Raw genomic sequence first — 7,550 nt, 5'->3', positions numbered from 1 at the left:
ACCGAGGGTCTGGCGAGATTGCATCACCCCCATATCTTGATGGTGCAGGTCATCGAAAGTGAGGAGACACTATTCATCATAAGTGAATACGTGCGCGGAGGCAACCTGCTGGACCACCTGATGGAGCACGGCGCCCTGACGGAGGAGGAGGCGCGAGGCTGGTTCCGGCAGCTCGTCTCTGCTCTCCAGTACCGCCACCGCCGGGGCGTCATACACCGGGACCTGAAGCCAGAGAACGTGCTCCTGGACCCGGCGGGGAGCGCGAAGCTGGCCGACTTCGGCTTCTGCAGCCTGGACCCTGGCGGGCCGCTGAGCACGTTCTGTGGCACCCCCGGCTACATGGAGCCGGAGGTCATGCGGCGGCAGCCCTACGACGGCCCCCCGGCCGACGTCTGGAGCCTCGGCGTGCTGCTCCACGCCATGCTTGCCGGGTCCCTGCCGTTCTCAGGTGAAGAATTCCACGCCATGCAGCGCAGCATGCTCCTGGGGGCTTACTCGCTGCCCAGGCTGGTGTCGCGCCAGTGCGCCCGGCTGCTCAGAGGCCTGCTGACCCTCAACCCGGAGAAGAGAAAGACCTTGGAGGAGGTGATGGGGGACCCGCGGATCAACTGTGGCCCGCCGAGGCTGAGGCCTTACAGGGAGCCGCCTGCTGACACGAGGGCCGCCTGGGGGACCTACGAGATGCCGAAGGCCCAGCAGCCATGGGGGGGTGGCCACGCCAGCCCCCCGAGCGCCCTCCCCTCCAACAAGGCCCGCAGCTGCTGTGCTTCGCCACACTGCAAGGCGTGGCGGAGGGCCTCGGAGCCCCGCGGCCAGCGCGCTGGCAGTGAGCCCGTTCTGCCTACCTGGGACCAGCAGGCTGGCCGTCAGCGGCCCAACGAGAAGCCACAGTCAGGGCCGAAGGTCGCAGAGCCTGGCGGTGCTCTGCCCAGCCTGGACACGGGCCTCGCCGCCCCCAGCCCGGCCCCCCCATGGGACCCCGGGGCCGTCCCCTCCTCCCACAGTGCCTGAACCACACGTGGGGCTCAGGAGGGAAGCTGCCGAGGAGACTCCCGGCAGGCGGGGCAGCCCCACGGGGTGACCCTGGCCTCGCCCTCTGGCCGCAGCCAGGGCCGAGGGGGCGCTGCTGGGAGGCTGCTCAAGGCACTCCGAGGTCTGTGCCGCTGCCTGACAATCAGGATCAGGTCTCGCAAGAGGAACAGTGTGTGGCCCCAGTGAGGTCCCAGCAGGTCCGGTCCCAGCGCAAAGGTCGAGCTGCCCCCGGCATTGTCCGCTCACAGGGAGCAAGTCGCAGAATCCGGAGCCGGCCCCGGGCGTGGGGCTTCGGCCAGAGGGAGACGCCTTCTGCTGTGAGTGGGGCCCGTGCAAGAAGGACACGCGTGTGTGCAAAGATGCGGGTCAGAGGACTCGCTCCAGCAACCGGGGAGCTGTGCCAACCGCGGCGGCGCTCTCTGCAGAGATTCAACTCGGAAGGGACTTGGCCCCTCTGGGACCCTCCAAAGCATCGCGGCCAAACACTCGGGGAACCTAGAGGACGGCCTGGAGGCACCTGGGGGACACGAGGAGAGGCCACCCTCGCTGCAGCTCTGCCCCTTGGCCCCACCGGGGTGGAACCTCAGAGCCTGGACTGCTTTTCCCGGAGCACAGCTTCCCTCCCCGTCCTCTCCGTCTCTTCTTCCACGTTGAGGGGCTGACGGTCGGGTCTCGGAAAGTCCTCGGTTTTCCAAGTCTTGTAATAAGCTTGCTGCTGCAGAAAGCTGTGTCGCAGATGCTCCGTTTTTGCACCCTCCTTACGCAGTGCCGGGGCTGGGCGGGCTCCAGCTTGAGACGCGTGTAGGGATGTAGCCCGAGGAGGTGATCGGAACAACTAGGTGGAGAAGTGACTCAGAATTCTTGGGGTAACGCTCCTAGCAACTAATGCGGGTCTGAAGGGACAAGGCTGGGAGCCACAGTGGAGGGCAGAAAGGCAGCGACCGTGGCTAACACTAGCTGACGTTTCCAGAAGCAGCACGGGAAACGTCGAGCCTGTGGCTTTTATGACTACAAGCGAGAGGTCCAGATAGGGTAACCGAGTCCGTGAGCCACCCTTGGGGGGTCGGGGTGGCAGGGTGTGGGCCCCCGAGCGGACTCAGGTCACTTCCACGTGCAGGGGCCCTGGGCACTGGGACGATTTCTCCTTTTGATGACGGTGATGCGGAGCAGGCCCCTAAGAGCACTGACGAGGTGTGGGCTGTTCGGACAGCTGCAGGTTCCAGGGGAGGTGACAGGAAGCCAGACATCCTGGGGCTCCAGAGGGAGGGTCAACCATCAGGGAGCTTCCGCAGGGGCTCCTCAGAAGCCTGAGGATGGCCAGGAGGCCGCTGGCTGCTGCTCGCGAGGCCGGTGGCACTGTGTGCAGTCTTTCCACGTGCTCACGAGACGGCTCGGGACGGTCCCAGCACGAGAGTGGGCAGAGATTTCCCTGCGCCCACGGAGTGCAGGGCCAGGGCCAGGAAGAGGAGGGCTGCGGACATGCTGGAAGGCTTGTTGCTCCCCGTTCGGGTCCCCCGCTGTGGTTTTCTTTACGCCAAACAGCCCAGCGTGTGGTCCTCCGGCATTGCTCTCCTGGCATCTGTCCAAGGACCCCTTCCCTTCAGGGCCAGTCCCACTGCCTCGGTGGGCTTTCGGGACCCTCTGTGACCTGTCCCCGGCATCCGTTTGCACTCCCACCTCCTCCCTGGGCTTTACTCACACTGACTGGTTCGGTTTTCCACAAATCCTCTGCCCGTGAGGCTCCCCGTCGGTGAAGCCCACATGCTGGGCGCTTGGCCAGACTCACGGGCTCCCCGAGGGGAATGAGGCGTGGATCCCGCTGGAAGAGCACAGCCCAGCTGGGAAGAGAAGGCGGGGACCCAACAGGAGGACAGTCCCCTGTGCCGGGGACAGAGGCAGGACGTGCCCAGCTCAGCACACGCTCACCCCCTGCTGGCAGTCTAAAGGGAGGTGGCACCTAGTGGGGAGGGCTGCAGGCTCTGACCGCAGCAATCGGAGGAGGCGTCCCAGACAGAAGGAGGCTGCGGTGGTGGGCACGTACAAGACAGAGGCAGGCGCGAGGCTTGGGGGGACGTGGACCAGCACCCCTTGTTTCTGGGACCACTTCCGCTGGTGCATTGTGCTCTGCGTCTCCGAACTTCGATATCCCCCAGCTCAGGCCTGGAGAGCAGTCAGCTGCGATGACGGAACGCTCTGCTGATGAGGCTTTCTCCGTCTCTTCTGTGAGCTTGGGCGCTGGCTGGCTGGCCGGCGGCTGCCTCTGAGCTGCCTCGTTAGGCTAAGCTCAGTTCCACAGCAAGGGCCCTGGGTCGGTTTCTAAGGAGCAGGGGAGCAGGAGCAGGGAGCGACGTGCTCGGCCTCCGCTGGAGAAGATGCTTCTGGCTTCAGGTGCACAGTGGGCTCTGTGGGGAGAGACCGTGAGTCGGTGTGGGGCCCCACCAGGGATTTGCCAGTGCAGCTAATGAACGCCCCCGCTGGCCCGGCATCTTCAGCTGACTCCTGAATTATGAATTACTTAATGCAACTGGTCTGATGGGTCATTTTTCACAAAACAGCAACTCAGGGTGGGGAGTGGTGGGGTGGTGGGAGAAAACATTACCAGGGGTGTGGCAGACAGGTCCGGGTGGCTCCCAATGGCATCGTCCACCTCCCAGAGCAACCGAACCCCTGACTCCTGGCTGGGCATGTGGCCACCCAGGACATAGAGTTCCCAGCCGCCTCTGCAGCGGGCTGGGCATGGAACCCAGCGCTCCCTCAGGACGGGAAGGGAAGTGACTTGTGCGGCTTCCAGATATTTCCCAGGAGAGAGAAGCAGGCTCTTCTATCTGCATCTCCCTCTGTCCTGTTGCCGGGAGCACGAGCTCTGAGGCTGGAGCTCTGTCCTGACCACACGGACGAGGGCGGCTCCTCTGGGATGACAGGGCAACGGGGACAAGAGCCTCCCGGGCAGCCCTGCCAGACCAGCGCCAACCGTGTGCCTCCAGACTGAGCGTGGGAGAGGGGCCAGCTCTGAGCGTCACTCTGCCGTGGGCCTTTGTTCCAGCAGCTGGACCCTGTCCTGACCAGGATGGCCATCTTGGAGGCAACTTTCTGGGGGCTCCCTTGGGTCAGGCCGCTCCCCGGGCCACAGCTGCCTGCAGTGCTCAGCCCACCTTTCTGTGGGGTGACAGCGAAGCGAAGCTCCAACCCACTCCACTTTTGGGGCGCTGCCCTGGAAATCGAATGCGTGAAGGTCGATGCCCCCAGGAAACAAATCTGGCGCTGGTGTCTCCCAGGGCGTCCCCTTGTTCTGTCCTCCCACACTGCGCACCCCCACTCTCTCCCAAAGACACCCCTTGTTCTGAAACAGGCCGGGCTGAAACTGTCTCTCCCTGCTGATGTCCGCAGATTCTCGTCACCTGACTCAGGGAGCAGCTCTCTCACTGGATTATTGCTGGAAAGTTGAGTTAGGAACTGAGGGCTGTCTGCTAAAGTGACAAGATTAAAAGCTGAATCCGAAAAAGCCACCAAACTCCAGGCTCAGTGGGCGGGCAGAGCCTGGGACTCGGTCAAGCCCTGGCCCTGAGCCCGCCACCTGGGGAGACAGACATTCGGGACGTCCCGGGGCTCTGGTCTTGTCCGTGGAATGCCTGATGTGCCCTCCACTCTTCTGGAGCCTCCCGTTTGATGGGGAAAGGAACTCCAGTGTGTATTCCAGGTTCACCTTGTCGAAGATGCTGTGACAGGGCGCACACATCCTTTGCTCTTCCTCTGTTCAGGCTAAGCGTCTGCAAAGGGTCTGGGAGGGCAGGTTTCACAGAGAAAGTGACAAGGGAACATGTGCGGTTCAGTAAGGCCAGCGGACCCGGAGACGATGCCATTGAGAAGATAGTTGATTACTTGCAGTTCTCCGAGGCGGAGCTCGCAGGGCCACCCGGGAAGCCCCGGGGGTCAGGAGGCGAGACAGCAGGGCACCGCGGGCAGGAGTCTGTCCTGTGGGTTCTGCGGGGAGGAACAGCGAGGCAGGGTGAGCAGGCTCAGACGGGCTGGTCTGAATAACTCACAGGCTCCGGGGCAGGGGCTGTCCCGCCTGTCCGGTGCCTGCCCTGGGGGACAAGGGCAGGGGGCCCGTGGCCCTGAGTGTGAGAGTCCAAGAGAGGAGGTGCTTGGGGTGTGGATGGCCCCTGGATGGGTCGGTTTGTATTTGGAATGTGGGCCCACGAAGGAGGGCTCTTCCTGGGGTGGGGGTGCGACAAGGGAGGCAGGAGGCTGAGCCGAAGGGACTTGGGACAAGGCGTGTCCCCTATGCGCACGCGGGACAGAGGTTAAAGCCTCAGGTTTCCAGAAGCTACAAACATGGCCCAGACAAGGCTCAGCTCCGACGTCACCTCCTCAGAGGAGCCTTCCCAGCCTCCTGAGTCCACAGTGACGGCCTCCTGCCCCGCTCTCCCTCGCGTTGGCCCTTTCATTCCCCTCACTGTGTTCAGAGCCAGGCCCCCCGCTCAGCACCCACTCAGTGGGAGACGGGCAGGAGGTCAGGGTGCCCCTTCATTCAGAAGCTTTATTCCTTTCCTTTTTTGTTGTGAGGAAGATTGGCCCTGAGCTAACATCCGTGCCAATTTTCCGCTATTTTCTATGTGGGACACCTGCCACAGCATGGGCTGATGAGCGATGTGAGTGTCTGCACCTGGGGTCCAAACCTGCAAACCTGGGGCCGCTGAAGAGGAGTGCAGGAGCTTAACCAGTATGCCGCCGACCCGGCCCCAGGATTCTTTTGATAGCCTGTGACAGAAACCCAAGGGGCTTGAACTAGCAAACGAACAAAGCAGGAGAGAACGATTTCTGTAACTAGGCCATCTAAAGGCAGAGAGTTTCAGGTGAGGCTGTACCTGGGTGCTCGACGCCATCAGCAGGATCGGCCCTCCCAGCCTCTTGGCTTGGCTGCCTGCCCTGTGTGCTGCTGTCCTGCTCAGGGGGAGCTCTCCACCGCCACTCCCGGGCTGGCCTCAGCACCCATCAGCAGCCCAACAGAAAAAGAACTTCTCTTCCCCAGGATTCCAGCCCTAACTGCTCCCCGTTTCCCAGGTGGGAGATGGGGTGCCTGGCCGGGCCAAGGTGGGACCGGCTCTGAGTTCACATCACCCCCGCCGTCGGTTCCCCTTTAGAGAACCCAGCAGAGATGGGCTAAAACTCAAGGCCCACATCCCCAGGGCCCTGGGTCCCTAGTGACACTCATAGGTAAAGGCTTGTTTCTGTGACCTCTGACCGCTTCAGCTATAGAGCCAAATGGAATTAGCAAATTGTTCAAGTCCAGATGGGCTCCCGCTGGGCTCCCACTAAAGTCATGCTGATCCCAGGACCTTGAAGTCCTTTTACAGAGGAACTAGCGTCCAGACAATATCCAGAAACCGAGGCTGCCCAGGCCCAGCTCCTCGGCTCCCTGACGTCAGAGTGCACCTTCCCCCGTGGAGACAAACAGCCGAGGACGCTCATCTGAGAAACCCTCTGTCTCCTCGGCTGGAAGCAGCCCCAGACACAGGCCCATGGGAAAACACTGATCAGGAAGGCCACGGCACCCTCCCCTACCTAAAGCCCCAAATCAAAAGCCCCACCCGTTTCTTAACGAGGAGCTAGCAAGTTGGTGGGCCCTGGCTCTTGCTTTGCTGCCCCTACCTGGTGAAGGAAAGCTTTCCCAAAGGGGAAGTTTCCCAAAGTTTGTTAGCACTAGGCAGTTCCTTCCATGTTCATCTCAGGAGGAAAAATCTCAAAATGCCAGCAAGTTGGCTTCAAGGGGCCTTTCCAGGAAACCCTTCGAGGTTTTTCCTGCCTCCTGAAGATGATGAGACTTTAGGGTCCCCAGGGCGGCCTTGGCCTGCAGTGCTGGGATGGTCCTACATGGTCTTGGGTTCAGAGAGAGCCGCCCTGAGAGCCGGGCAGGGGTCAGTCCCGGGGCCCAGATGGGGACACTGAGCCCAGGATGTTGAGGCCTCTGGAGGAGTTCTCCCAGCAGCTGGTTAGAAATGAGCTTCTCGAGCTCCGCTCCACACCTCCTGCATCAAAATCTGAATATGAATCAGACCCCACATGACCCACGTGCACCACTAGTCTAAAGGACCCATCTCTGAGCCCTCACAGTCAGGAACGATGGGACTTCCGTTAGATCTTGGGTTCAGACTTTCTGGAACGCAGGATGGCAGTGTGTATGAAGGAGGCTTAACAATATTCATGTTCTTCGATCCAGTATTTCCACTCCTGAGACTGTTGCTTGACGAGATCATCAGAGGCAGGGACAAAGGATGCTGCGCACAGAGACGTTCACTGCAGTGTTACTTCTACTCAGAAACTACGGCATGTTCACAGACAGTAAAGGGTGAAGTCAAGTACGGCACGGTATACATCGACTGTTACGTGACGATTTAAAATGCCTTTTTAAAAGAACTTGCAGGGAATGGCGGGGAGTACAGTCATAAACAAGACAGACACCCTGCCTGCCCCTGGGAGCTGACATTCTCCTGGGGAAGACAGACAATGAGCGAGTG

The 7,550-nt window shown here is 61.4% G+C and overlaps 1 long non-coding RNA gene across 3 annotated transcripts; it reads right to left on the bottom strand.

Annotated features, from left to right (window-relative positions):
• Positions 1–2,019: 2,019 nt before the first annotated feature.
• LOC138918740 (uncharacterized) lies at positions 2,020–6,048 on the bottom strand. Of its 3 annotated transcripts, none has more exons than XR_011428449.1 (5): positions 5,901–6,048; positions 5,720–5,793; positions 4,736–5,013; positions 2,732–3,434; positions 2,020–2,611 (listed from the first exon to the last, which is right to left on the bottom strand). It is a non-coding gene; the product is annotated as an uncharacterized lncRNA (long non-coding RNA). The 3 variants fall into 3 exon arrangements; XR_011428451.1 differs by having other exon boundaries at positions 5,712–5,793; positions 5,901–6,037; XR_011428450.1 differs by lacking the exon at positions 5,720–5,793 and having other exon boundaries at positions 5,901–6,022.
• Between the last annotated feature and the right edge of the window lie 1,502 nt (positions 6,049–7,550).

This window comes from Equus caballus, chromosome 18 (genome assembly GCF_041296265.1).
Source record: "Equus caballus isolate H_3958 breed thoroughbred chromosome 18, TB-T2T, whole genome shotgun sequence".
Classification (NCBI taxonomy): Eukaryota; Metazoa; Chordata; class Mammalia; order Perissodactyla; family Equidae; genus Equus; species Equus caballus.
Note: the sequence above shows the minus strand (reverse complement) of the source record. Positions and strands in the feature narration are given on the sequence as shown.